This window comes from Rattus norvegicus, chromosome 9 (genome assembly GCF_036323735.1).
Source record: "Rattus norvegicus strain BN/NHsdMcwi chromosome 9, GRCr8, whole genome shotgun sequence".
NCBI lineage: Eukaryota > Metazoa > Chordata > Mammalia > Rodentia > Muridae > Rattus > Rattus norvegicus.
This window is the reverse complement of record NC_086027.1, coordinates 34517382-34543457: the sequence shown is the minus strand read 5'-3', so window position 1 is coordinate 34543457 and position 26076 is coordinate 34517382. Positions and strand designations below refer to the sequence as shown.

Here is a 26076-nt window from a genome sequence, read left to right as displayed (position 1 = left end):
GGTTGGCGAGTTAAGACATGAATGTTAGACAAGTCCCATCCTGGTAGGCAAGTTAGGGCATGAATATTAGACAAGGCAAGTCCCCTGACACAGTTGAACACCCCAACCAATGGAAGCAGGAAAAGTGTACAACAAAGACACGTTCCTAAGGAAACCCCACTATCCTTGAATTCTGATTGGTGAAATAACTTGACACAAATGTCTGTGCACTTGGGGCTTCAAAACCCTGTAGGATCTTAACACAGGGTTCAGTTCCTGAGTCTGGGGTCATGGCCCTGACCTACAGTCTTGGGTGTATGCTCAATAAATCATCTCTGTCTGACTGAGATCAGTGTTCATGTGGTTTATGAGGCAACTCCTGGGCCCTAACAGAAGGAAAGAAAGAGTAAAGAAGAAATGTAATTGTATTACAATCTCAAAAATAAAAGTTAATAAATTGCTCTTCTAGGGATATTATAAAAATGTTCTGGATGAAGCCACACACCTATGGTCACTTGATTTTTGACAAAGGAGCCAAAACCATCCAATGGAAAAAAGATAGCGTTTTCAGCAAATGGTGCTGGTTCAACTGGAGGGCAACATGTAGAAGAATGCAGATCGATACATGCTTATCACCCTGTACAAAGCTTAAGTCCAAGTGGATCAAGGACCTCCACATCAAACCAGACACACTCAAACTAATAGAAGAAAAACTAGGGAAGCATCTGGAACACATGGGCACTGGAAAAAATTTCCTGAACAAAACACCAATGGCTTATGCTCTAAGATCAAGAATCGACAAATGGGATCTCATAAAACTGCAAAGCTTCTGTAAGGCAAAGGACACTGTGGTTAGGACAAAACGGCAACCAACAGATTGGGAAAAGATCTTTACCAATCCTACAACAGATAGAGGCCTTATATCCAAAATATACAAAGAACTCAAGAAGTTAGACTGCAGGGAAACAAATAACCCTATTAAAAAATGGGGTTCAGAGCTAAACAAAGAATTCACAGCTGAGGAATGCCGAATGGCTGAGAAACACCTAAAGAAATGTTCAACATCTTTAGTCATAAGGGAAATGCAAATCAAAACAACCCTGAGATTTCACCTCACACCAGTGAGAATGGCTAAGATCAAAAACTCAGGTGACAGCAGATGCTGGCGAGGATGTGGAGAAAGAGGAACACTCCTCCATTGTTGGTGGGATTGCAGACTGGTAAAACCATTCTGGAAATCAGTCTGGAGGTTCCTCAGAAAATTGGACATTTAACTGCCTGAGGATCCAGCTATAACTCTCTTGGGCATATACCCAAAAGATGCCTCAACATATAAAAGAGACACGTGCTCCATTATGTTTATCGCAGCCTTATTTATAATAGCCAGAAAATGGAAAGAACCCAGATGCCCTTCAACAGAGGAATGGATACAGAAAATGTGGTACATCTACACAATGGAATATTACTCAGCTATCAAAAACAACGAGTTTATGAAATTCGTAGGCAAATGGTTGGAACTGGAAAATATCATCCTGAGTGAGCTAACCCAATCACAGAAAGACATACATGGTATGCACTCATTGATAAGTGGCTATTAGCCCAAATGCTTGAATTACTCTAGATCCCTAGAACAAACGAAACTCAAGACGGATGATCAAAATGTGAATGCTTCACTCCTTCTTTAAATGAGGAAAAAGAATACCCTTGGCAGGGAAGGGAGAGGCAAAGATTAAAACAGAGACTGAAGGAACACCCATTCAGAGCCTGCCCCACATGTGGCCCATACATATACAGCCACCCAATTAGACAAGATGGATGAAGCAAAGAAGTGCAGACCGACAGGAGCCGGATGTAGATCGCTCCTGAGAGACACAGCCAGAATACAGCAAATACAGAGGCGAATGCCAGCAGCAAACCACTGAACTGAGAATAGGTCCCCTATTGAAGGAATCAGAGAAAGAACTGGAAGAGCTTGAAGGGGCTCGAGACCCCAAAAGTACAACAATGCCAAGCAACCAGAGCTTCCAGGGACTAAGCCACTACCTAAAGACTATACATGGACTGACCCTGGACTCTGACCCCATAGGCAGCAATGAATATCCTAGTAAGAGCACCAGTGGAAGGGGAAGCCCTGGGTCCTGCTAAGACTGAACCCCCAGTGAACTAGTCTATGGGGGGAGGGCGGCAATGGGGGGAGGGTTGGGAGGGGGACACCCATAAGGAAGGGGAGGGGGGAGGGGGATGTTTGCCCGGAAACCGGGAAAGGGAATAACACTCGAAATGTATATAAGAAATACTCAAGTTAATAAAAAAATAAAATAAAATAAAAAATTAAAAAGATTAAAAAAAAAGCCACAACCAATCAAAAAAAAATGTTCTGGGACAAAAAAATGTAATCAATCTGCAAATAAATGTTACTAAAAGCTTTTAACTCACCTATTGACCTAATGTCATACATTTTAAATGGAGACTTGGTATTTTTCTTTTCTTTTTTTAAGAGCAAGAACAAGCCATGTGAGAGGATTGGGGAGGAGTGGGTGGCGAATATGATCAAAGTACATTATATGAAGTTCCCAAAAAAGTAATAAAAATCTTGTTTAAATATACCCAAAATGTTGCAGGAAAGGGGCTGAAAAGAGTTTCTCTTGTTGTTAAATAGGACACATGTCTGCCCAAGTCTGCAGCTCCCACTCACCCATAATTCCAGCTCCAGGAGACCCAACACCCTCCTCTGGACTCTGTGGACACTTACATTCATATGCGTTTTCCCTATGCAGACATAGACACACATAATTAAACATTTTAAAAGAATATTTAAAGGACCAGGAGAAAAGATAGGTGAGGGCAGGTGTCTTTTCTAGAAGAAGGAGCTATGGTGTAACAGAAGTCTGTCTATTCTATTCAGGGACTTATACAGGAAATTGTGGGGACATAGTCAGGAGGGATGCCTGTAGCATCAGTCTAAGCATGCTGAAAGAGGGCAGGAGATCCTGAAGGGGCTGAAATAGGCAAAAGGACTTATTATCACTAGACACAAGCAAAAAACACACACTAGACAGTACACACTGGTATCAACCGTCAGTGTGTGTATTCTTAGATAAATATGTTGTGTTGAGTTTTAACTATTTCCAATGTTACAAATGAAAGGCAGAAACGCATGATCTGGTTAGTCAATGCAAGCCCAAGGACTAGTACGAAGCCAGCCTCTCCCTTCTTCCCAGGACGCTAACATGAGTTACACCCCTATCAGGAACTTCCAAAAAACACACATAAAAAAAATAGAGAGAGCATAAAGAAGCATTTTCAGAGGATTGAATTGTAAATCGTCTGCTCTCTTACTTAGATTGCCATTTGAAGGGTGAATTTAGCAATCCCGTTCTGTTGCAGGATATTTGATGACACTGGGAACCCTGGCACTGTATCATTTACAGAAAAGAAAAAGCCTGTTTCTAGTTTTGGTGTGGTTCAGCCTTAGCATACACCTTTAATCAGTCTGGCTGGAAAACAGACATGCCCTTAGTACATGCCTTTAATCCCAAACACTGCAGGTAAAGTTAGTTTGTAGAAGGAAGCAGCCATGTTTGAATGTGATGTCTAATTGAGATGTCTAATTTATCTGTAAAGTGACAAATCAAAGATTAGGATCTGACAGAATAGGATGTGCCCAACTCTGACGAGAAGACAGAAGGAAAGGGAGCTACTTAAGAGAAGAAGCAGGAAGAGGACAGAGAGAGGCAGGCAGCTTTACTGGGACAGTTGTCCTGAGACAGGTTGCAGAGAACGAACAAGGTATACACAGGTGAAGAGAGAATGAGAAGGAGGGAAAAGATTGGAACATATTATCAACGTGAGAATGAGGCCAAGCAGAGTAACTGAGGAGAGACCGATAGAGAAGCTAGGCTGAATCAATTAGTGTGGAGAGGAGTTTTGAGCCAGAACCACTGAGTTGACCAGCCAGCTAGAGCTCAGAAAGAACAGGAAACGTGAACTTATTCAGCAGCAAGTCTCAGAGGTGAAAGCATTTTGGTCTAGATTAGACTGTTCAGAAGCTAGAAGCATTTAGGACTAGGCCTAGCTTGAAAGATGAAGGCAGTAAGCCTCCAAGACAACAATTGTGCAGGAGAATAAAAGCTACATTAATATTGTTCCACTTCCTTATGTATAGGTTATTAAGTAATGAAGATTTGATCTGTTATAGAACAAGAAAAAGCATTATTATATGCTGATCTAAATTGTGGTATACATAAATTTGCAGCTCCAATGCACATGAATCAACTTAAATGTTAATTAGTATTATTAGCTAATGATTTGCCCATATGTACCTTTCTGAGATCTCTGTATAATGCTAATACTATTTATGACAAATGTGAAGCCTATAACTTTGACCGTTACACAGAGAGTGATTGCTTTCATAATGAAATGTGTGCTCACTAAATGAGTTACTTTTTTTTTCTTGTTGTGGCCAAACACCTGAAAAGAAGCACCTTAAGATGGGTTTGCTTTGGTTTATCATTTAGTATAGCCCATGATGCTGGGAAGGCATCATGACAGAGGTGTGTGGGGGTGGGGGTGTTCTCAGTCAGGAAGGAGAGCACAAATAGAAAGGTATGGAATAGTAAGTGTGTGTGTGTGTGTGTGTGTGTGTATGCATGCACAAGTACACACACACACACACACACACACACACACACACACACGGTTATGGTCACTTGAGTGAACATGTCTGTGGAGGCCAGGAGAGGAGGGCATTAGGTACTGTGAAGCTGGAGCTTAAGGTGGTTGTGAAAGGTTGAGGGTTCTTAACCACTGCTCTCTCTCTAGGCTCTCTCTAGTGTATTTTATGTTGCTGATTTCATCATAATTAAAAATTAACAAATAGTGCCTATCAGTAGTCATGAGAAGGTAGAAGCTTTGAGTTAAAGGACCGGGAGAAATGTCCTGAAATACGGGGAATTGTACCTTACAAGCACATTTGACATAGTTTATACTAAAAGATAGAAACAAACCAGAGGAGACAGATTCCATGTAGCTGTTGAGCTTTTGTGCAAACATTTTAGAGGTTTTAGTGCCAACAGAGAATTATTTAATCTTCAAAGGGAAGAAAAACCAACTTAGTATTTTTCATATGTGATGACTATACCAAATAACAATGACTTATATACACGTGCATGTATATTTAAAATGATACTGATAGCAGAATGAAAGGGCGACAGGCACTGCTTTTCTGTTTTCCAAATACAGTGTAGTCAGCAAATGTTCTTAAGTGACTCAAGTGTGTAAAGGAAGGGAAAGCACCATCTGGCCGTGAAGAACTAGATCTCTGCTGGCTGTGACATCATCCATCTCCCTGACAGTGGGGAGAAAAATCGAAAGGCCCTGAAATCCACTGCCTTCTCCCTACCCTTCCTCCAATCCAGTCTCACCATGCAACTCTTTTGACTCAAAACTTTATGTTCTAATATGACACAGAGTTTCAGTTTTCTAAGATTCTGTGGAAATGGGGTTGGAGAATTAGCTCAGTGGTAGAGCGCTTGCCTAGCAAGCGCAAGGCCTGGGTTCGGTCCCGAGCTCTGGAAAAAAAAAAAAAGAAAAAAAAATTCTGTGGAAACAGAAAGCTACCAGGGAGCGAGAGCGTTTATAAACAGGATACAAAGTTTCAGTTTTGTATTTCTACGATCCCGTGGAAACAGAAAACTAGCACCAGGTAAGAGCATATAAAAACAGGAAGATAAGTAACCAATCTTTAGTGCATTTTTAAGCAGAAGCCAGAGGTCTTGATGCAGACCAGTGACTCATCATTGCGATGATCACTTTCAAGTAGAGCTGTTTGGACAAAAGGGTTTACACTGTGACACTCTGTGACACACTGCAGCTCCCACAAGGAGATGATGTTTGTTTGTTTGTTTTTGTTTTATTCCACTGTTTTCCTTTGAGGGAGTGGTTACAAAGGTAGAGAGCAGACTAGGAGATGGGTAATATTGGAGATGCATGATGTGAAATTCACAAAGAAACAATAAAAAGTTTTTTTAAAGTTTGTAATGTGTATATGTTTCAAAAACTGTATGAACAACTTCCTTTTAAAACAAAAAGTTAAGTACTTAATATTGCAGAGGATTTTTGGCTTTTTTAAACCTATTTATGAATTGAAATGTATCCCAGGTATTTATGCACAGGTAAAACACTGTACGTACAGAGTTCAGCCGTCAGTGCAATCTCAGGCTCGCTTTGGAGTCTTGGGATGAGCCCTCTCTATGTGGACAAAGGAAAATTGCTGCATCGAAATTGTTATGAATACTCCATCATTCAGTTATATTACCTATAGAGCTCTTCCTTGATTTGTCCTCTAATTCATTTATGCTTTACTCCTTACTACCCTTCCTTAAATTATTCAAGTACTTCTAAGTATAATTTCACCCATTCCATCAACTATGTTTCCTCTTGCTAATCTGGAATCGCAGATATTCTAGCCAGTCTGTCAAACCTGATGCTTTCAGGCCATCTATAGCGAGAGACAAATGCACCCCAACAGGAAAGTATTACCTAAAACTTTATGAGACGTAATTAAATGCAGCTTGATAGGCTGCTCGTGTCATTCCTTAGCAGCGATGGCAATGCCATGTGTAAAATGAAAGCTTTGGGTTGTGCCATGTGATGTAGATTTACGTGGTGTTTTGTTGAGGCTGACTCATGTCGTGTGTTGCTGAGGCAAGACCCATTGGAGAAAGGACACGTGATGTTGGAGATAGTATAGAAAGGACCCGATGGATAGTGTCAGGTGCTTCCATAGCTAGCCTTGTGATGCTTTCTTGGTTTCTGGTCTTCACTGATCTTCACTTCATTGAGAGAGACAAGGCAGAAAGCTTCTCCTGGTCTCCCCGATGGTTCTGATGGCTCCCACTGACTAGTGACAATTCAGCGGAGGTCTGACTGTTTCTGCTGGATCATGTCACTAGTGCAGATTCGTGCTCGCTATCCTGACACTACTGAACTGGACTTTTGCATATCCTGACAAATGGAGATTTGAATCACCCCAAAGAACTACTTCTAAACAGGTCCACATCCCCTTGTCCTCTTTACTGTCTTTTCTCCTTTACCTTTGGACAGTGGGCTAGAAGGGGGGAGATCAAAGTGTTTAAGAACGCTTATTAAAAGTAGGTCTCTAAGCCACTACCCAAAGACTATACATGGACTGACCCTGGGCTCCAACCTCATAGGTAGCAATGAATAGCCTAGTAAGAGCACCAGTGGAAGGGGAAGCCCTTGGTCCTGCTAAGACTGAACCCCCAGTGAACGTGATTGTTGGGGGGAGGGCGGCAATGGGGGGAGGATGGGGAGGGGAACACCCATATACAAGGGGAGGAAGAGGGGTTAGGGGGATGTTGGCCCGGAAACCGGGAAAGGGAATAACATTCGAAATGTAAATAAGAAATACTAAGTTAATAAAGAAAAAAAGGAAAAAAAAAGTAAGTTCTAAAAAAAATCTAAGTCTACACATGTGACACTGTTGTTAGGTCACAGAGTGTAAAACATAGTTTATTATTAGATATCTTGTGAAATTCGCACATTGTACACACTGCAAAGCAACTCAGTGAACTTTGGATATTTTGCTAACCTTGTGTGCTGTTCTCTATGTTTCATATGTATACTTTATGCACATACAATGATGAAACATGTATTTTAAAAATACAATAATACATGTATTTTTAAACTACACTCAGGGCTAGAAAAATGGCTCAGTGGTTAAAGGCACTTACTCGTTGCTTTTCCAAAGGATCTGAATAGGGTTCTCCGAACCCACATCAGGTGGCTTCACAAGCACTTGCAACTCCAGCCCTGATCCCTCTGTCCTCTGGGCACAGGTACTCACCAACACATATCTGCCATATGTTATCCACACACAGTTAAAGTAATAAAATTAAATCTTTAAGATATCTAATTACAGTTATTTGTTTATTTGTCTGTGTATTGGGGTGTGGGTGCACTGTGGCACAGGACTTGTCTGGAGGTCATTTGTCTCCATCCACCAGGTGGGTCTTAGAGCTAGAACCTGGATTAATAGGCTGGGCAGCATGTGCCCTTACTAGCCGAGTCATTTCACCAGCCCCCAAATATACATATATTAAACTAAGAAAATCTGTTGTATTTTGATTTGGTCAGTAAAGGCTATGTAATTTTATTTACTTATTTTCCTTTGTTCAAAACAATGTCCCTTCTCTGTTTCTGAACTTTCATCTTGTCAACTGGGATCATTTTCATCGTGTCTGGGAAACACCCCTGAAATCGATTCTTTTAGCATGCACTGCTTTAGAGATTCCTTGCTTCCGTTTAGAGTTGTGTTTGCTACTGTTTGGTTGGTTGGTTCTGTTTTTATGATCATGCATTTGCTTATTTGTATGTTTGTACGTGTGCATATTTGTTTGCATGTCTCTGTGTGTGTACAGGTGGTTGTGAAGGCTCGAAGAGGTACTAGATCCCTTGGAGGTGGAATTATCTGCAGGTGATTATGAGGGGACCCATCCTCAGTCCTCTAGAAGAGCAGCGAGCATTCTTAACAGCTTAGTCGTCTCTCTAGCCCCCGAGATGTTATTGTTTTGTCTTTGGCTTTAAGAGCAGTCTTGGAAGGGGGTGATGTCGGGTTTTTATTGATTTCAAATTTTCAATGCTTTTAATAACTGCCGTCTGGATCATGTTGTTTATATTAAGAAATACACTAGCAACACTAGCTGCCCATTTGAAAGTATGACTTTGCCCATCTCCCATATGCTTTTAATCCTTAAAGTTTTTTTACTAGTGATTGTCTGCTCTGGTTTATATTCTCGAATTTTTACTTTTAGATCTTTCATCAGACTTGGAAAACCATGAGCCATGTTGCCTTTGAACATGTTACTGATCTATTCGCCATTTTCTCTTCTTGGGAAAACTCTTATCACACAGGTGACACATTTCATTATGTCTCAGATAACCCTATTTTATCTTAATCAGTCTTCACCAGCATTTCCAGTGTTTCTTTCTATTGTACATAAAATTAATTTTCAATTATTCACTCCATTGCTATCAGTCCTTGTGTCTTTGGGTCTGGGTGCACTTGTAGAGTTTCCATTTGATCATTGGTTATGGAACTCTATTTCTACTAAGAAGGGGGGGGGGCTTTATCTGTTTCCTGGTTTTATGGTCACAGTTTTTTTTTTTTTTTTTTTTTTGGTTCTTTTTTTCGGAGCTGGGGACCGAACCCAGGGACTTGCGCTTCCTAGGTAAGCGCTCTACCACTGAACTAAATCCCCAGCCCCATGGTCACAGTTTTTTAAGCTCCATGATTTTCATGGTACCTTCCAGGACAACCCCTGACCATACCTTTCTAAAGCAGTAAAATACAACCTTCCTATGTCCTTGGGTCCTTGCCCACTAGGCAGAGTTCTCTTATTTAATAAGCAACAGCGCTCTGCTTTTGCATTTGCTACTTGAAACATCATTTTAAAATGTTCATTTGTCTTAGGGTTTTATTACTGTGAAGAGACACCAGAACCATGACAACTTTTTTTTTTTAAAAAGATTTTTAAAAAGTATTTATTTATATTCCAGTCATGCCCTCCTCCCAGTTACTTATCCCATTCGTCCTCCCCCTTGTCTCCTAAAGGGTACTCCACCCTCACCAGGCCTCTCCCTTCCCTGGGGCCTCAATTCTCTCGAGGATTAAGCACATCATCTTCCACTGAGGCCAGACCAGGCAGACGTCTGCCACACATGTGCCAGGGGCCTTGGATCGAACCGTGTATGCTCCTGGTTGGTGGCTCCGTCTCTGGGAGCTCCCCGGGGTCTGAGACTGCTGGTCTTCCTATGGGGTCATTCTCCCCTTCAGCTTCTTCAATCCTTCCCCTAATTCAACTATAGAAGTCCCGACTTCAGTCAAATGGTTGGGTATAAGTGTCTGCTTCTGTCTCAGTCAGCTCCTGGTAGGGCCTCTCAGAGGACAACCATGCCAGGCTCCCATCTGTAAGCACAACTTATATTAATAAAAGAAATTATTTAATTGGGGTGACTTACAGTTTTAGAGGTCCATTATCATCATGGTGGGAGGCATGGCAGCCTGCAGGCAGACATGGTGCTGGAGAAGGAACCCAGAGTTCTACATCTGCAGGGGACAGGAAGTTGAGCTTTTGAGACCTCAAAACTACTCCCTAGAGACAAACCTATTTCAACAAGCCCATACCTACACCAACAGGGCCACACCCACTCCAACAAGGCCACGCCTACTCCAACAAGGCCACACCCACTAAAAGTGCCACTGCCTATGGCCAAGCATTCAATCACATGAGTTTCTGGGGGCTGTTCCTATTCAAACTATACTTAAATTTTAATTGAAAATAAAATCTATACTTAAAATTTAATCGAAAATAGAATGTTTACTCAAAACGTCCTCCTTTTATAATGCTACTTTTGAGGTTGTTTTGTAATATACCTAATATTGGGCTTTCTGCTAGATGCTGTGGGGACATTTTATCTAAATTTAGTATTCAAGGCAGTGCGATTTAGAATAAAAGCTTAATGGTACCTCTGTGTCCTTTCGGCTCCCTTTGTGTTCAGTAAGCACTGCTTGAATGAATAAATGAGTCCTTTGGTTAATTGGTTTGGAAATTCAGACAAAGAAACCAAACTCATGGCCCTTCTGGTGAAGCCTAATGGGAAGTGGCAATTGGCTGAATTTCGGATTAAGAAGCTCGAAGGAAATAAGGAGAGGACAATCAATATATACTTTTATAGTTTTCTGGCATATTCCATATTAATCATTTGATGAAATCTTTACTGATTCTCTATAAGTCAACATTTAGGGCAAGATTAAGTTATTTATTGGAAAGTATCAAATGTTGACCTCAAACTCAACTCTGCCTCTATGTCTTATGATCATGCATCTATGATGCCTAAGATAAGACTAGATAATAAATAGATAGACTAACTAGATAATAATTTTATAACCCTACCTATATTTTTATGTCTCATACACATGACAGAAGGGTTTGTTACTGGAGGTTTAATCGTCCTTCTTTGGTGTTTTCTTTCCCCTGGAAGGAAACATCTATTCTTACACAAATCCTGACTTCTAATGGGTACACAATATACAGAGTTGTGTGCAATTTGGATTAAGGCCAGTTTCTTCATTTGCTAGGAATAAATTTTAAAATCCAAAGGCCCATATTATATGTACCTAGTTATATGCGTACATACTCAAGAAAGAACATTTTCCCTTCCAACAACAGATAAGCCAGGCACTGTTTCATGTGTCTAGCACCTAAATATATCACGATTTCCAGAACTGGAATAAATGTTCTTGTTTCTCCTTTGAATGACACTTCAGTGAGTGGATATTATCATACCCTTTGCCAAAAAGAAAATTCTGAAAAAATACCAAGAAATCTTACTGTACATATTACAATCCCCAAATCCTAAGGATTAGGGTGAAATGGGCTGCAAGGAATGTAACAGGATAAAGAGCAATGTGAGAGTTCCTTCATCACCGACTGGACTTCTGCAGAAGACTACTCTTTGGCAACTGGCCTTCACACAGTCCTCTCCGATTCTGGAAACTTCTCTCTTTTTTAAAAAATTTTTTATTAGATAATTTCTTCACTTACATTTCAAACGTTATTCCCCTTCCCGGTTTCCTGTCCATAAGCCCCCATTCCCTCCCCTATACAGGTATTCCCCCTATACGTTCCCCTTACTGTTCCCCCCATATTCCCCTGCATTGGGGGTCCAACCTTGGCAGGACCAAGGGCTTCCCCTTCCACTGGTGCCCCAACAAGTCTATTCTCTGCTACCTATGGAGTTGGAGCCCTGGGTCAGTCCATGCATAGTCTTTCGGTAGTGATTTAGTCCCTGGAAGCTCTGGTTGGTTGGCATTGTTGTTTTTATGGGGCTGCAAGCTCCTTCAATTTGGAACCTTCTCTTAAGTTTGCCTTTGCCCACACTCTACTCTCCCACCCCAGCTATCTTTTTTTTTTTTTCACCTCGCAGGCAGCTTTATTTAAGAATTCTCCCCCTTCAGCCATTGCTTATTGTTTTTTTTTTTTTTATTAACTTGAGTATTTCTTATATACATTTCAAGTGTTATTCCCTTTCCCGGTTTCCGGACAAACATCACCCTCCCCCCTCCCCTTCCTTGTGGGTGTTCCCCTCCCAAACCTCCCCCCATTGCCACCCTCCCCCCATAGTCTAGTTCACTGCACCCCAGCTATCTTTACCCTTTGGTCCCTTTCCTCTCTGACGTTTCCTCTCAAATGGTGCTCTTCCGTGAGGTCTCCTGGAAATCTTACATTAAAAGGAATCTACCTCTGCCCTGGCCCACTCTTGGAAGCTCCGCCCCCCCCCCCCCCCCCCCCGCTTATTTTCCGTCGCTTGTGCCACTTTCTGACACAATCAATGTCATTCCCTTGTTTCTGTAGTGCTTTCTACCTTGTCCCTTGCTAGATAAACTCCACGGGGGAAGAAAGCTTCTTTTGTTCAGTTCTGCATCTGGAAAATGACAAAAGACCTTGGCACATAGAAGCCATCAATGTGTGTTGAAGAAGTTCATGTTGAGTGCAGATTAAAAAGAAAAAACATTTTTTTGAGGATTTCAGATCTCCCGAGCCATTAGGAAGTAGTTGCTCACAGAAGTTTAATTCAATATTCCAATTAGAAGAGAATATTGGACCATCTAGAAAATCATTGCGCTACTTTGTAACTGATGAGTTCAAAGTATTGATGAAAGACCTAGAATTATCTCTCTGTAAAATAATTTTCCCATCACTGTTTATGTTCAAAGCATGTAATCTTGTCTGTTCTGTTAATAGCTGTCTCCAAATAAATAACTGTGAAATTAAAACTTTTTGAATTGGGGTGTATTTAACATATATATGTATGTATATAACATATATAATACATATATGTGTTTACATGTATGTGTGGGTGTGTGAATCATACTGTATGTAAAGTTCTGTAGCATTTGAACCTCTTCAGTGGCTATTTGATAAAGAGATATTCTATTTTCTTTTGTGCTTCCAGTTAAACCAGAAAGCCAAATGCCTCAACCTTGTAAATTACCAAGGTATTAACCAAAGCCAGCTGCAAATTGTAAATGCCCCCTTTTTATAAGAAGCCAGCTTGGGTATGTGCTGTGATTGGTATTAAATAGCATTTGATCTCTCTTGTCTATGCCTTCCCATTTTTTTTTTTATAGTATACAGTCTTTCTTTACGGGGATTCCTTAAACTCAACAATGTATTCAACATTCTCTGAGAGAAAGCACGCACAAACTTTCATTGTAAAAGGCCGTTCTTTTTATACCGAGTGTGATAATGCAATCTAGGGTTGAGGAAATTGGTTTCATCATTGATAGATACCTGCAATGATAATTAAGTCACTTACGTAGAGGCCAATGTGAAATGATGAAGAAATCTGACAACAGTGTTAAAGACTATAATATTATTCTAAATAGGCACCAAGCAGATGCAAGAACAGGAGACTCAACTTGGCTTAGAAGACAGTCATGTTTGCAAACACCCAGGGAGTTATTTTAGAACTGTAAGACACAGAGCCTAGTTGCATGGACAGAAGAATAATGCCTGGAGAGAAGGAGGCAGACTGACAATATTTGTACAGACACTTACAGTCCCAAAACAGCCATCAGGGCTCCCCTCTCGTTGACCCTCGGTTACTCATATCCCAAATCTGGTTCTTGGAAATGAGTCTTAAACCTAAAGGTAAGAACAATAGGAGCTTTAACCTTTTGACGTTTGGTTCCTAAGTCCTGTGCTTTAAGCCTTGCTGTTATACTGGTATCCATGTATGTTGTCCGGTTATAATGTTCATAAAGCTTCCTTTCATTCTTGAAAGTGTCCCTGCTCAAAAAAAAAAATTATCTGGCCACTGTCTTTAAACCCTTCTATGTGTGATCAAATGAAAAACGTCTTTGTCATAGAAGCAGAACCATCTCAGAACTTTTTCACTGGGGCCACACCCTTGGAAGGACAGAGTGGACGAGGGACAGAGAAAGCTACACTTGGCTGACTTTAGATCATCCAAAGACCATACCCTACTGTTTGTAAACAATCTCAGGCTGTCTAGAGACTGAGGGTTTGAGGATGAAAACCAAGTACTAAAAAGTACCTCCACAGTATTTTTCCAAGTCTTGTGCGATCAACTTTTTTTTTGTTAAAAAAAAAAAATCCCCAAATACTGGATTAGTGTGTTGTTTTAAAGTTGATTTATTTCGCTAAGCCCATAAAACAACTCTGAAACACACAGAGCCTAATTTTGTCTTTCATTTATTTCTGTGTATCCACAAGAGTCTCCGGGCTGATAATTATGATTCATGAACAGCAAAAATGTTCATTGCTTAAGATCTTTTTCTGGAATCCTCCTTGGCTTCTCCCACCGCGTCCTTCTCCTGCTTTCGTTTGTCCAGTGTGATTAGAAAAAGAATCGTTTTGGGCTATTGCAACTCCAGTTGAAGTTCAGGAACCAAGATGAGCTATTAATAGCCTTCTTTCTGTGGGAAAAAAAAATCTGGTTCCTTTTCAGACCTCACTCCTTCCGTCTGGTTAATAAGGGAGAAATTTGTGTGATTCCTGCTCACGCTAACTCCCCGGAAACCCACCTTCTCCAGGCGTGATAAGGAGTCTCTTGAAAGGATTCCGTACCCCGCACTGGTATTTTAAAGCAAACTGTGACATTTAGGCCTTCTACTATTTGTCCTTAGATATTTTCTCCTTTACTCATTTTCCTAAATGCTAAGAATTCTGAAACAAAACTTTTATTTAATGTTTGTTGATTAGAATGTTCACAGATGAATGGTTAAAGAAAATATGGTATGTTGACCCAAGGGAACATTTACTCAGCTGTTTTGAAAAAAAATTACTTAATTTTCAGGTAAATGGATGGAGCTAGAAAAAAAAATAATGGCAAATGAGGTAACCCAGACACAGAAAGGAAAAATAAGTTATGTAGACATGACTAGTCATATGTACTCAGCTGTGGATGTTAGCTTTTGAGTCTTCCATAAGAAATCTATATAAACACAGAGGTTAGGTATAGAGTAAGGTTCTAGGGAGGAGGCATGGATCGTCCTAGGAAAGAAAAATTGAACAGATGCTTGTGGATGGATTGGAGGAGGGGGGCATGGAGTTGGAGGATTAAACGTGGATGGGGAGGGAAGAGGTGTGAAAGAAGGAATACAGACAACAACAACTAAAAGTACAGGCCATTTGAGAGGCCATATGGAAACCCAGTATAGTGGAAGCTTCCTAAATTATATACATGTATGAAGGGGATCGAAATGGAATAACAGGGAGATGTAGCCACAGCTAGATATCTCTTATTACCAAAGAAAGCTCTAGTTCCAGGGAAGGGTTATCTCTAATTAAGTTATTGGCCCCAAAGGGTCCCACGGGAACTCCCAAACCACCCAAGCCATTGGTTACACTCTACAAATTAATGGCAAGTTCCCACTGCTAAAGACAACACCTATTCAACTAATTGAACACAAAGAAGTTGACCTGGTGACTCCCTGGAGTCCTCATTTCTACTGGCTAGTGTTTATGGTGCTGGGAGTACTCCGCATGCTACCATAGGAGAAAGGTAACCACCATTGAAGCTATAGACCTGGCAGTCTACAGTGGTGATCTGCTTGTAATATGTTCTGGAATGATAGTGGCACAAAACTTGTGGGAGTAACCAACCATGATATGATGGCATTTAAGGTCCACCCTTAAGATTGAACTCGTCCATCACTGGGTGGAAAAGAACATGAGACTAGTTAGTCCAAGGATCTAGGGGGAAACCAAACACTACCATTATGCTAAAGGAGAGCAGCAATCACATGACTCCTATTCCACTACACTCATAGAGCAGTGCCTTGCTCAGCCATCATCAGAGAATCTTCCTCCTGCAGCAGATGGGAACAGATACAGAGACCCAGAGCTGAATGGTGTGCAGGGAGTGAAAGACCTTGCAGTGAGTGATACACTCAGTCTTAAATGGATGTCTCCATCAAATTCCTCCCCCTCAGGTCTCTGGAAATTTTGAAGAAGAGGAGATTTTAAGAGTCAATGGTGATGGAAGACTCCAAGGAAACAAGGTCTTCTGGATATGACCATACCAATCGATACACATGCGAACTCACTGAGACTGTGGAAGCATGCACAGAGCTTCCCTGGATCTAGCCAATGCTGAGAAAGAAAGTGCACACAAACCTCCATTTCTAACTCAGAAGCTATCTCAACTGACAGCTGCTCACAAAGGAAAGTTAGTTTTCCCCACAGAGTCTCAGAGGGTAGCCAAACCATTCTTAAGACCAAGTTTGATGCTCAGCAGTAGATGGTCAACACAAGTAGAATTCAATGGAATTTTTTAGAGGTTGTCATATTATTTTGCATTGAGCTTTATTTTTGTACCTTACAGGTCTTTTGTAAATATATTATTGTTTCTAGTTTTGTGTCTTAGGGGATTTCTTTGTGTGGGAACATGTGTGTCTCTGCATCGACATGTTTGTGTGTATGTGTGTGCTTTTCTTTGACTCTTTTGCTAAGATCCTAAGCTTAAGTGGCTTCTTGTCTTCTACTGTGTCTTGAATCTCTGTTATCTCTTGGACCAGGTTAGCTCACTGAAAGAGAGGCCATTTATTCCAACAGAATCACTCTTCTCTCAGCCAGCTCTCTTCAGATCTGACAGAGCTAATGGTAGCAATTTTAAAGAACCCAGATGAAAACATCCAAGCTCAGCCTAGATGGAAGAACCCCTGTGACAAGATTCATGGGCAGTAATAAACAATTACCATTTTCAACTACTGAGCCTGGACTTAGTTTATTACCCTGTAAGGACTGGTAATACACTGGTAGACAGGTTGAATGTTTCCTGAGACATCACCTACTAATATTCTACTAGTGTTCCGTCAGAAACCACTACTCTTTGATGGACCTTGATGGAGCAAGTCAATCCTTTCTCTGAATTTTAGGACACTTGGACTGAGGTAGCACAATTTGATTTCTAGGTTCTATAATTAGAATTCGAGATATTTCTGAAAGGCTATTGGTAAGTCACCAGCCACAGTGATACTGGGGAAATGGTAGAAAATTCTAGAGATAGAGCATAGAAGGAGACCATAAGCCATGGCTAGAGGGACGCTCCCAATGAGCTTCTTGTTTCTCAGCCACAGGAAGGTGAGCAGTTTGCTCTGTCATGTATCCTCCAACCTTTTACCCCCTAAAACCAACACAGCCAACTGTCCATGGACTGAAACTTCTATCACTGTGAAGCAAAATAACCATCTCTTTCTCTTTAAGTTTATTATCTCGAATATGCATTACAGCAACAGAAGGATGAGTACCACACTGAACAAACAGCAGAAGTTTATTTCTCACAATTCGGGATGATGAGACATCCAAGATTAAGGCAAAAGTAGACTCAGCATAAAAGTTCTGTGTCTTAAATAAATGGAACAGAGGGCTTGAGAGATGGCTCATTGGTTAACAACACTGGCTGCTCTTCCAGAGGTTCTGAGTTCAATTCCCAGCAACCACATGGTGGCTCACAACAACTGTATTGGGATCTGATGCCCTCTTCTGGTGTGTCTGAGGACAGCTACATTGTACTCACATACATAAAATAATTAAACATTAAGAATATGGACAGAGACTGAAGGAAAGGCCATCTTGGGACTGTCCCATCTAGTGATCCATCCCATCTACAGACTCCAATCCCCCACACTATTGCTGATGCCAAGAAGCACTTGCTGATGGGAGCCTGGTATAGCTGTTCTCTGAGAGGTTCTACTAGCTCCTAACAATACAGATGCAGATACTCACAGCCAACCGTTAGACTGGGCCCAGGGACCCCAATGGAAGAGTTAAGGGAAGGACTGAAGGAGATTAAGGGAATTGTAACCCCATAGAAAGAACAATATCAACTAACTGGATTCCAAGAGCTCCCAGGGATTAAACCACCAACCAAAGAGTACACATGGAGGGCTCTAGGACTCCAGATACATATGTAGCAGAGAATGGCCTTATCTGACACCAAGGAAGGGGAGGCCCTTGGTCCTGTAGAGGCTTGATACCCCAGCATAGGCAGATGCTAGAGCGATGAGGTTGGAGTGGGTGAGTGGGTGGAGGGTATCCTCATAGAGGCAACGGGGAGGGGGGAGAAGGGGAATGGAATGGGAGATTGTGGAGGGGTAAGAGAGAGGGTGGATATCATTTGAAATTAAATTAATAAAAAGTACTGCATCTTTATAGACACCTGCTTTCTTGCTGTATCTCCACACGATGGGAAGGCCAAAGGTCTCTCTACAGGCTTCTTTTATAAGAGGACTAATGTTATTCAGGACAGCTCCACTATCATGAATTGATAACTGCTCAAAAGTCCATCTGGTGGAGTTACAAGGATGCTCCTTGTACCATTCCCTATAAGGGTTAGAATTTCAACACGAGTGTGGGAGGGGCGCACATATTCTGTCATTTTCTGCTTTGGTTCCTGAAGTATTCGGCATCCCCAGAGCTGGAGTGAGGTCACTATAGCAGAAACAATTCAACACTGGGAGGTAGGATTGCCTCGAAGGGATCTGGTAGGCAGTTAGCGAGATAAAACCCTTAGGAGATTTTACCATGGCTTTCTGAAACATTAAACCATATGGGGATGTTTTAATTAAGAGTAAGCCAGATCTTGGCCAGGCATGGTGGTGCACACCCTTAATTCCAATACCAGCAGGCAAATCTGTGAGTTTCAAGCCAGCTATAGCTACATCGTGGGGTGACCTGTCTTAGAGAACAACCATGTCTACAATAACAAGGACAGGGATGTGTGATAAAACAGATCCACATAGAAAAAGAAAAAAAATATATGTATATATAGTTTCTGGCTAACACTTGAAGTGACTTAAAGCATATGTAGATTCATACAATCTCATTATTTTTCACCCAAAAGGGCCTTAGAAACATAACAGTTTATATATTTTGGATAGGTCAAAATGAGATTGTTGTAACATAATTTGATAGCAAGAATGTTCTCAGATATTGGAAAAGTAGGTAATTCTGTCCTCGGCGATGGAGATCAGAATCTAGTTAACTTTTCTAACTCTATATTAATGCCTTAACTGGGTACTCAGCTGAGAGAGGTCATTCACCCAGTTTGGTGTCTGATAATTCTCATTCTCTACTGGCAGTTGTTAGAGAATGTTGACATATATCATATGAGTAAATAAAACCATTTTAGCTCCATCTAACATCATTCATAATTTTCATTTCTTTGAGATTAAAGCTCGGATTATAGCTCAGTTCTCAGTTTGTGAAGTATTTACCTAGAATGTAGGGAGCCCTGAGTTCAAGTCTTAGCACCACAGAAAAGAGATTTTGGTGGTGCCTGATTATAATTTCTAGCTCTCATCTATGGACATCAGCACCAGAAATTTAAGGTCATCACTAACCACATAGATTAAAACCAGCTTGGACTCTATGTGAAATAAAATCTATCCACTCTTGGGCATGGAGGCATTGTTTTATATATATATATATATATATATATATATATATATATATATATATATAACATATACTATATCTTTATAGCTAATATAATCTATCTTTATCTCTATATCTACCTCTATGTGTACCTCTATGTTTACCTCCACTCCTACCCTTACAGCTACACCTATCCCTACACTTATATTATATTTAGTCAGGAACGAGATCTATATTTGTAATGGTTTGTGGACCTCTGCTTTTCTTGAGCATCCATGCATCCCGTCCAGCCCTCTGATGCTTGTAGCCCTAAGAGGAAACAGGTGTTCCAAGAAGGCCTGATGGAAGCTGCTAAAGACAAGGTCCTAGATCCTAGCGAAGATGACACTTGACTGTCGAATGAGGTGAGCCTGCATGCAAACACTCATGTTGCCTGGGATTGGTTCACAGCCCCAGGCCTGCCCTATAAGAGCAGGGCAGTGAGGCCTCTGAAAGTGTTACAGGTCACAGAAGGACAAAGTGTGCAAGGCAGTTAGCACCGTGAACAATACTTGACAGTCTCTCTAGAAACGTAATCTTGATTTTATGAAGTTCATTGATCAAGCTAAACAAGTTTTAAATGAAAACCCAACTCCTTCTAAGGGACTTTCAGTGAAAATAATCACAATTTTGTGGACATGAGCCTGTATATATGCATATTTATCACTTATGATGTTCCAACATTGAATTGAAATTATTTTGTAGGTGGAATGAGTTGCTTAAGAATATTCAGGAATCATAACAAAGGTCAATACAACAGTATTTTATCCTTTAAGAGTAGTAAGAGATTAAACAGCATTGTGTTCTAATTTTCATAATGGAAATTAAGTTTGACTTAGGGACAGGGAAGAGAACACACGATGACATTTCTGACCAGTGACAGTCTTGTCTTGATGCACTGACATCCTCACTATCCCTACTCTGAGAGGCTTTTAAAAATGAGAATAATTTGTCCTGTGATTTTTACCAGTGGAGTAATATAATTCCCTCAGCTGGAAGGAAAAACGTGGGCCTCTAGTTTTTTCACATACATCGAGACTCTCAGTCCATATTTGCAATTAAAAATTGTATGCCCTTCGTTATTTGACCTCTACAGGACTTCCTTCAGGAAATATTTGAAAACTATTTTATGAAGAAAAAAAAAAAGAGCTTGCTTCATTTCACTGTGAAATACTGGAAATGCGGAGACACAGCTCCAGCCCTCAGGAAGTTTGCAATCAGTTAGACAGACAGGTGTGGAAATGTGTGAGAAGTGACACAGATTGTCACTGAAGCAGCACACATTGTCCACCGTGCTGTACATGGGGGGGGGGGTGCATGTCGAGGGAGCTGGCAGGAAGGGCATCACGTTAACTGTGACACCTAAATAATCCTTGACTGATCGGCAGGATTTCACGATTCAGCTAGAGGCAGCAGTGTGAGGGAACATTAGACATGCTCTTCATATGGTTCCAAGTCAGGATCGGATTGTGCTGTTTGTATGTCAAGAAGAACACTGTGGTGATACAGTTTAGTACCTAAAATTCCAGGGGAAACTATTTTTTTTTATCTTTATTAGCTTGAGTATTTCTTATTTACATTTTGGTTGTTATTCCCCTTCCTGGTTTCCGGGCCAACATCCCCCTAACTCCTCCCCCTCCCTTTCTATAGGGGCTTCCCCTCCCCATCCTCCCCCCATTACCACCCTCCCCCCAACAATCACGTTCACTGGGGGTTCAGTCTTAGCTGGACCAAGGGCTTCCCCTTCCACTGGTGCTCTTACTAGGATATTCATTGCTACCTATGAGGTCAGAGTCCAGGGGAAACTATTTTAATCGGCAGAAAACAAGAAACCTCATGTTTTATCAAGAGACATGTGCCCTTTGCCCTCAGTTGATGCTTTTCGCAAACATTTTTATCAATAAGATGATACATTTAAAACTTTACAAATAAGTTAAGTGTGATGCCCTTCCAGGAACTAAGACCATGGGATGATTTGGACCTGTAGTTATTTAGACCGACAAAAAAAAATTGGTTTTATTTAACTTACTAAGATTTTAAGTTCTTGACAGTTCACAAGTAAAGATGTTTCTTCTCTTAGTCTTTTATCTCTGTTTTGCACATGGCGTTTTACATATTCTTTTCATGTTATAAATTATGCACATGAGTGTGAGTTTCTGCCAAATGTCAATACCAGGGGAAAAGCTACATCAGACTTATCTCTGTATTCAGAAGCCATTTGAAATGGATGTTAAATGGTTAGATGGTTTGATTAATAGTTGCTTCCTAGGGAATCCACTAGACACAAGTTAAAGGGATTATGCCACATATTGGCTTACATCAGGAATACTCTTATTGGATTAACAAAAAAAGTCCTAGTGAGGCCAATTTCTTGACTCCCTTCAGACACAAGACAGAGCAACACACATTGTTGATGTTTGCAACATTTTTATTATAGTAGGGTTACATGTGCACTGTAGAAACTTTACATGTTACGGATAAGCAAAAGCAAGAAAAGCTCTATAATCCTAACCCAGAAATAACCCAGCTACTGTTTTAGAGGAATTTACGATGTAACTGACACCCACCCCACCCTGACTTTTTTTTTTTCATTTTCAATGTACATGGCTAAGTTGACCTTTAGCAAGCCTGAGCTATTATATACTTCTCCTCCAGTTGTTGTGAAGATCTTTGCCTCTGCCAACATCACACAAAATAACTAATATTTAACTAATAATTAGTCAAAATAGGTGAAAAAATGTGTATTTCTTCCAATGCTAATTAAGTTAAATACTGTATATATATATATAATATAAATATATTACTGGGCAATTTATCTCTCTGTTTTTATTTCCCCCTGGTGGCTATTTTTTTTTCTGCCAGGGCATGCCACTCTGTTACTATTAAATTGTTCTGGAGAACTTAATGCAAGTTACCAAGCTGTCCCTCCCTCTGACCAGGCTAGTCTTTTATCATATTTCCGTTTGGTGTCACTGATCCTTGGAAGAGGGACTAAGAAACCAAGAGAAAGATGCAGCTGTGACCCCGTCCTGCAGTCACTTGAAAACTGAGTACACATCACAAATCAGTGTCTTCCAGAAAAGGAAGCAAAGAGAGAGGCAGGCCTTGGAATATTAATTTCTGTGCGATGAGAATTTTTCAGAGACGGTGGCAAAAAACAGACCTTAAAAGTAGGATATTTCCCTAGCCTACTTTGAACTAATTTAGAACTACTACGAATAAGAATGGCATATTGTAATGCTGGCCCAGAAGGAGTATAATGAAAAGGGTACTCGAGTGACAGCAAAGACAGATTTGGTAATCACAGTCAACAGTAAGGTCTGTTCATCCACTGTGGGTGCATTGAGCCATTTCCTTGGGACATGTATGAAAGTCATGTATGGCTGTGCCCTGAAAATTCTATAAAGAATGAACACTTTTATGGCTTGATAACTAAGAAATTAGCTGGGGGCAATGTTGAAATTCTTTCTTGGAAAAAAACGGGATGGGGGGGCAGCTATGAAGGAGAAAAGTGAAAGAAGCAGCAAGGCTGGGAGCCCAGACGCAGAAAATAGAAGAAACTGAAGAGAGTAAGAAGTTTAAAAGAAATCCATTGTAAATGCAACCTATCCAAATCATCAAGATAGATTGCAGCGTCCACCCTAAAGGGTTCAGTTTGTGTAAGCCAGGCATACAATATGTGAAGCCTTTGAAATAATTCAAATGGAACTTATCTCTCATGTGTCACTTAATAGTGAGTTGTGTCTTCTATGAAGCATACATGTTGAAAGTAGTGGGTGCGTTTAAATATTTTTTTAAAAAGTATATAGAGCATGAGATGGAGAGAGGGCAGTAGGTATGGAGGAAGGGAGGGTGGGAGGGGGAATCACGTGACCCGGATGTTAGAAGCTCCGTAAGTTGTTAGAATTTGATCTTTTTAGATTCCCCAGTTACTCTCAGAAACTTTCCCCTCAGAGGTAGCTTCAGAATCAAGGGGATCATTTATAGTTGCATTTGATGTAGATAAATAAAAGGTGCTTGGTGTAATGGTCGTTCTACTTGAAGTCACCTTAAAATTCAACAAAAGGAATTTGATAAAAACCTCAATACCTATGGACATAATAGGTTGGGATCATAAAAGCAGTCTAGATTCAAATCATATCTGAGGAAAAGAAAGGAAGGAGGGAAAGAGGAAGAGGGCCGTCTTCACAGGTGTGTCTAGACCAGAGAACATAGCTGATACCAGTTCTGAACTTGATTCATTTCCTTCTCATGGCATCCAAAAATCTGTTGGTTCAGTGTTATAAGCAACAAAAGGAGAATTGTGATCTGGAAATGAAAATGTGCTTAGCTATTGCATGGACACTTTAAAGGTTGTGGAATTATTGAAATAGTGAAGTAAAATCCGTGGACCTGACATACAGTTTAAAACTTTATAAAGAGCTGAATTTATTTAGTGGTCCGGACCATAAAGCTTGGGCATAAAAAGAGTATATAAAATGTAACTGACAAAGGGTGAAGCAAGTTAAATGAGGGTTCTTGAGCAAAGGGAAAGATTCACCGGAAGCCTAGTGAGGGCTTAGCAATCTTGTCTTTAAATGGGCAACCAAGCCTCTGGGCTGACCGGATAGCCTTTTCCTTTGGCCTCTTTCTGCAGTCAACCAAAAATTTGTGGTTGAGATCCCACGAGGAAGGGGCACATCTTATGACTTGAAATGCTGACAGAAACATGGTTCATGGCACGCGCTCCACTGAAGTGATCTGTAGGTTTCAAACCCCACTGGTTGATGCTGTAATGGTCTCCCTCCAAAGAGGTGGAAAATGAGCTATTTTAAAATACTTTATGAGCATTTTAAATTCTTTGTCACTGTGGTCTTATCTTCTTTCGATTGTGAACCTCACTATGTGAAACTTATGGCTCTGAGGTAACACTTCCACGATTTCCATTCTTATGGATCGATAATACATATTTTCTCTCCAACTGTGGCAATACACAACTAAAAACCATTAAGCATTGTCTAACTCTTGGGTTAATCATCCAAATTCTAAAATAAAAAAAAAACAACCCACATACTATATGTATATAAATATATGTGTATATGCACTATGAATGAATATAAATCTGAAAATATACATATGCTTATTGTAGGTGTATATGTACTGTTATACACACCCCCTCCACATCTTGAAAGAGATTTCAAGGAATTAAAAGACTGATATTTGTAACAGCAATCTATGGAAACATAATATATTTAACAGTCACAACGTACCTTTACGGATGCAGACACAAACCTGCGTGCAGGATGATGATCAGAACGCAAGCTGACTTCATTAACTTTAGATAAACTCCAGATAGAGAAGTGCAAAATAAAACATACACGATACCCATTTTTATTTTTAGCGCAACTGTTAAAAAGCCAATTATCTACCTGTGAATGTATGCCACATCTTACTTAGAGGACACTTCTTCATAGTCAGAAACGAGAAAACGTCTGCCCCCAGCTCTCATTGCCTCTATGAAATTGCTATTAAAACAAAATCCTGCAAGACATAGTACCCGGCTCGGCTCTGCGTGATCAAGGAAAACCTGGGCACGAGTTGGCTGAGGACTGTCTTGCGGAGTCCTCCGTGCTCACCGAGTGGGAGGGTCACACTGGAGGGACGAATAAGGGCAGAGATGCGTCCCGCTTCCACTCGCTGCGAGCTGGCGCGGGCCACTCCGCGGCGGTGCGGCAGCCCTGTCCGGACTCCACCGCGCCTCCCAGGGGCTTTGACACCAACCCAAGGTAAGCTGCGCAGCTCTGCCACCGGCTGTTTGGGCTTGATGTCGCCCACACAAGCCCGGTCTCTGTCATATGCTGTGTTTCTGGTCATTTGCCTGCATCTGCTTTTAAAGAAAATGTCAAAACGGTGCTGCACAAGTGCACACATTTAAGGGGAAATCTGCCCACCTGCAGTTACGCATTCCCACGCGGAGCCGAGGGGGACCCGGTGCATTTGGCCAGATCAGGCCACTTTGATACGCTTCCTATAATGTGGCTCGTGTTTGTACGTCCAGGTCACGCGGGCTCGCGCGTTCCACTTTAGTTCTCGGTGGATTTTCTGGGTGGGTTTGGGAAGCAGAACTGTATGCGATGCTGATGCGGGTGGAACGGACGCGAGCTACCGAAGAAGGGGTAAACGCATAGAGCAAGCTACGAATTCTGCCGGGCTGCGGTCTCTGGGGCTGGGATGCTGTGCCGGGGGAGAGGAGAAAGCCAGGACGCACAAGCTGGGACGCCCGGGTCCCCCGTGGAGTTACCCTCTTCGACCTGTGCGGGGGTCCCCAAGCCCGGATTGGGCTGGCGCGGAGGAGGATCCGGGTCTGGTTCCCGACTGCTCGGCCCTGTGCCTCCCTCAGCCCGCAGAGTGCGCAGCGCGTCCGGCCGGTGCGCAGCCGCCATCCCCGCTGTCCTCGCAGCCGCGGCCACCGCGGGGACGTCAGGGTCCCGGCGCAAAGGGACGTCGTCCCGCCTCCGCCCGCGGCCCTCGGCTCTGCCACCGCCGCCTGGAGGAGGGAGGCGGCGCGCATGGTCCGGGAGAAGTTTGTTGG

General features: G+C 41.4%; 1 protein-coding gene across 2 annotated transcripts in view; it reads left to right on the top strand.

Annotated features, from left to right (window-relative positions):
* The first annotated feature begins 24979 nt into the window (after positions 1-24979).
* The window catches only part of Col19a1 (collagen type XIX alpha 1 chain), a 348231-nt gene continuing 347134 nt past the window's right edge, over positions 24980-26076 (top strand). Inside the window, exon 1 of one of the 2 annotated variants that reach the window (XM_039084518.2) lies at positions 24980-25270. The gene's annotated coding sequence lies outside the window, so the exon portion shown is untranslated. The remainder of the gene's footprint in view (positions 25271-26076) is intronic. The other variant, NM_001421322.1, reaches the window with a different exon arrangement.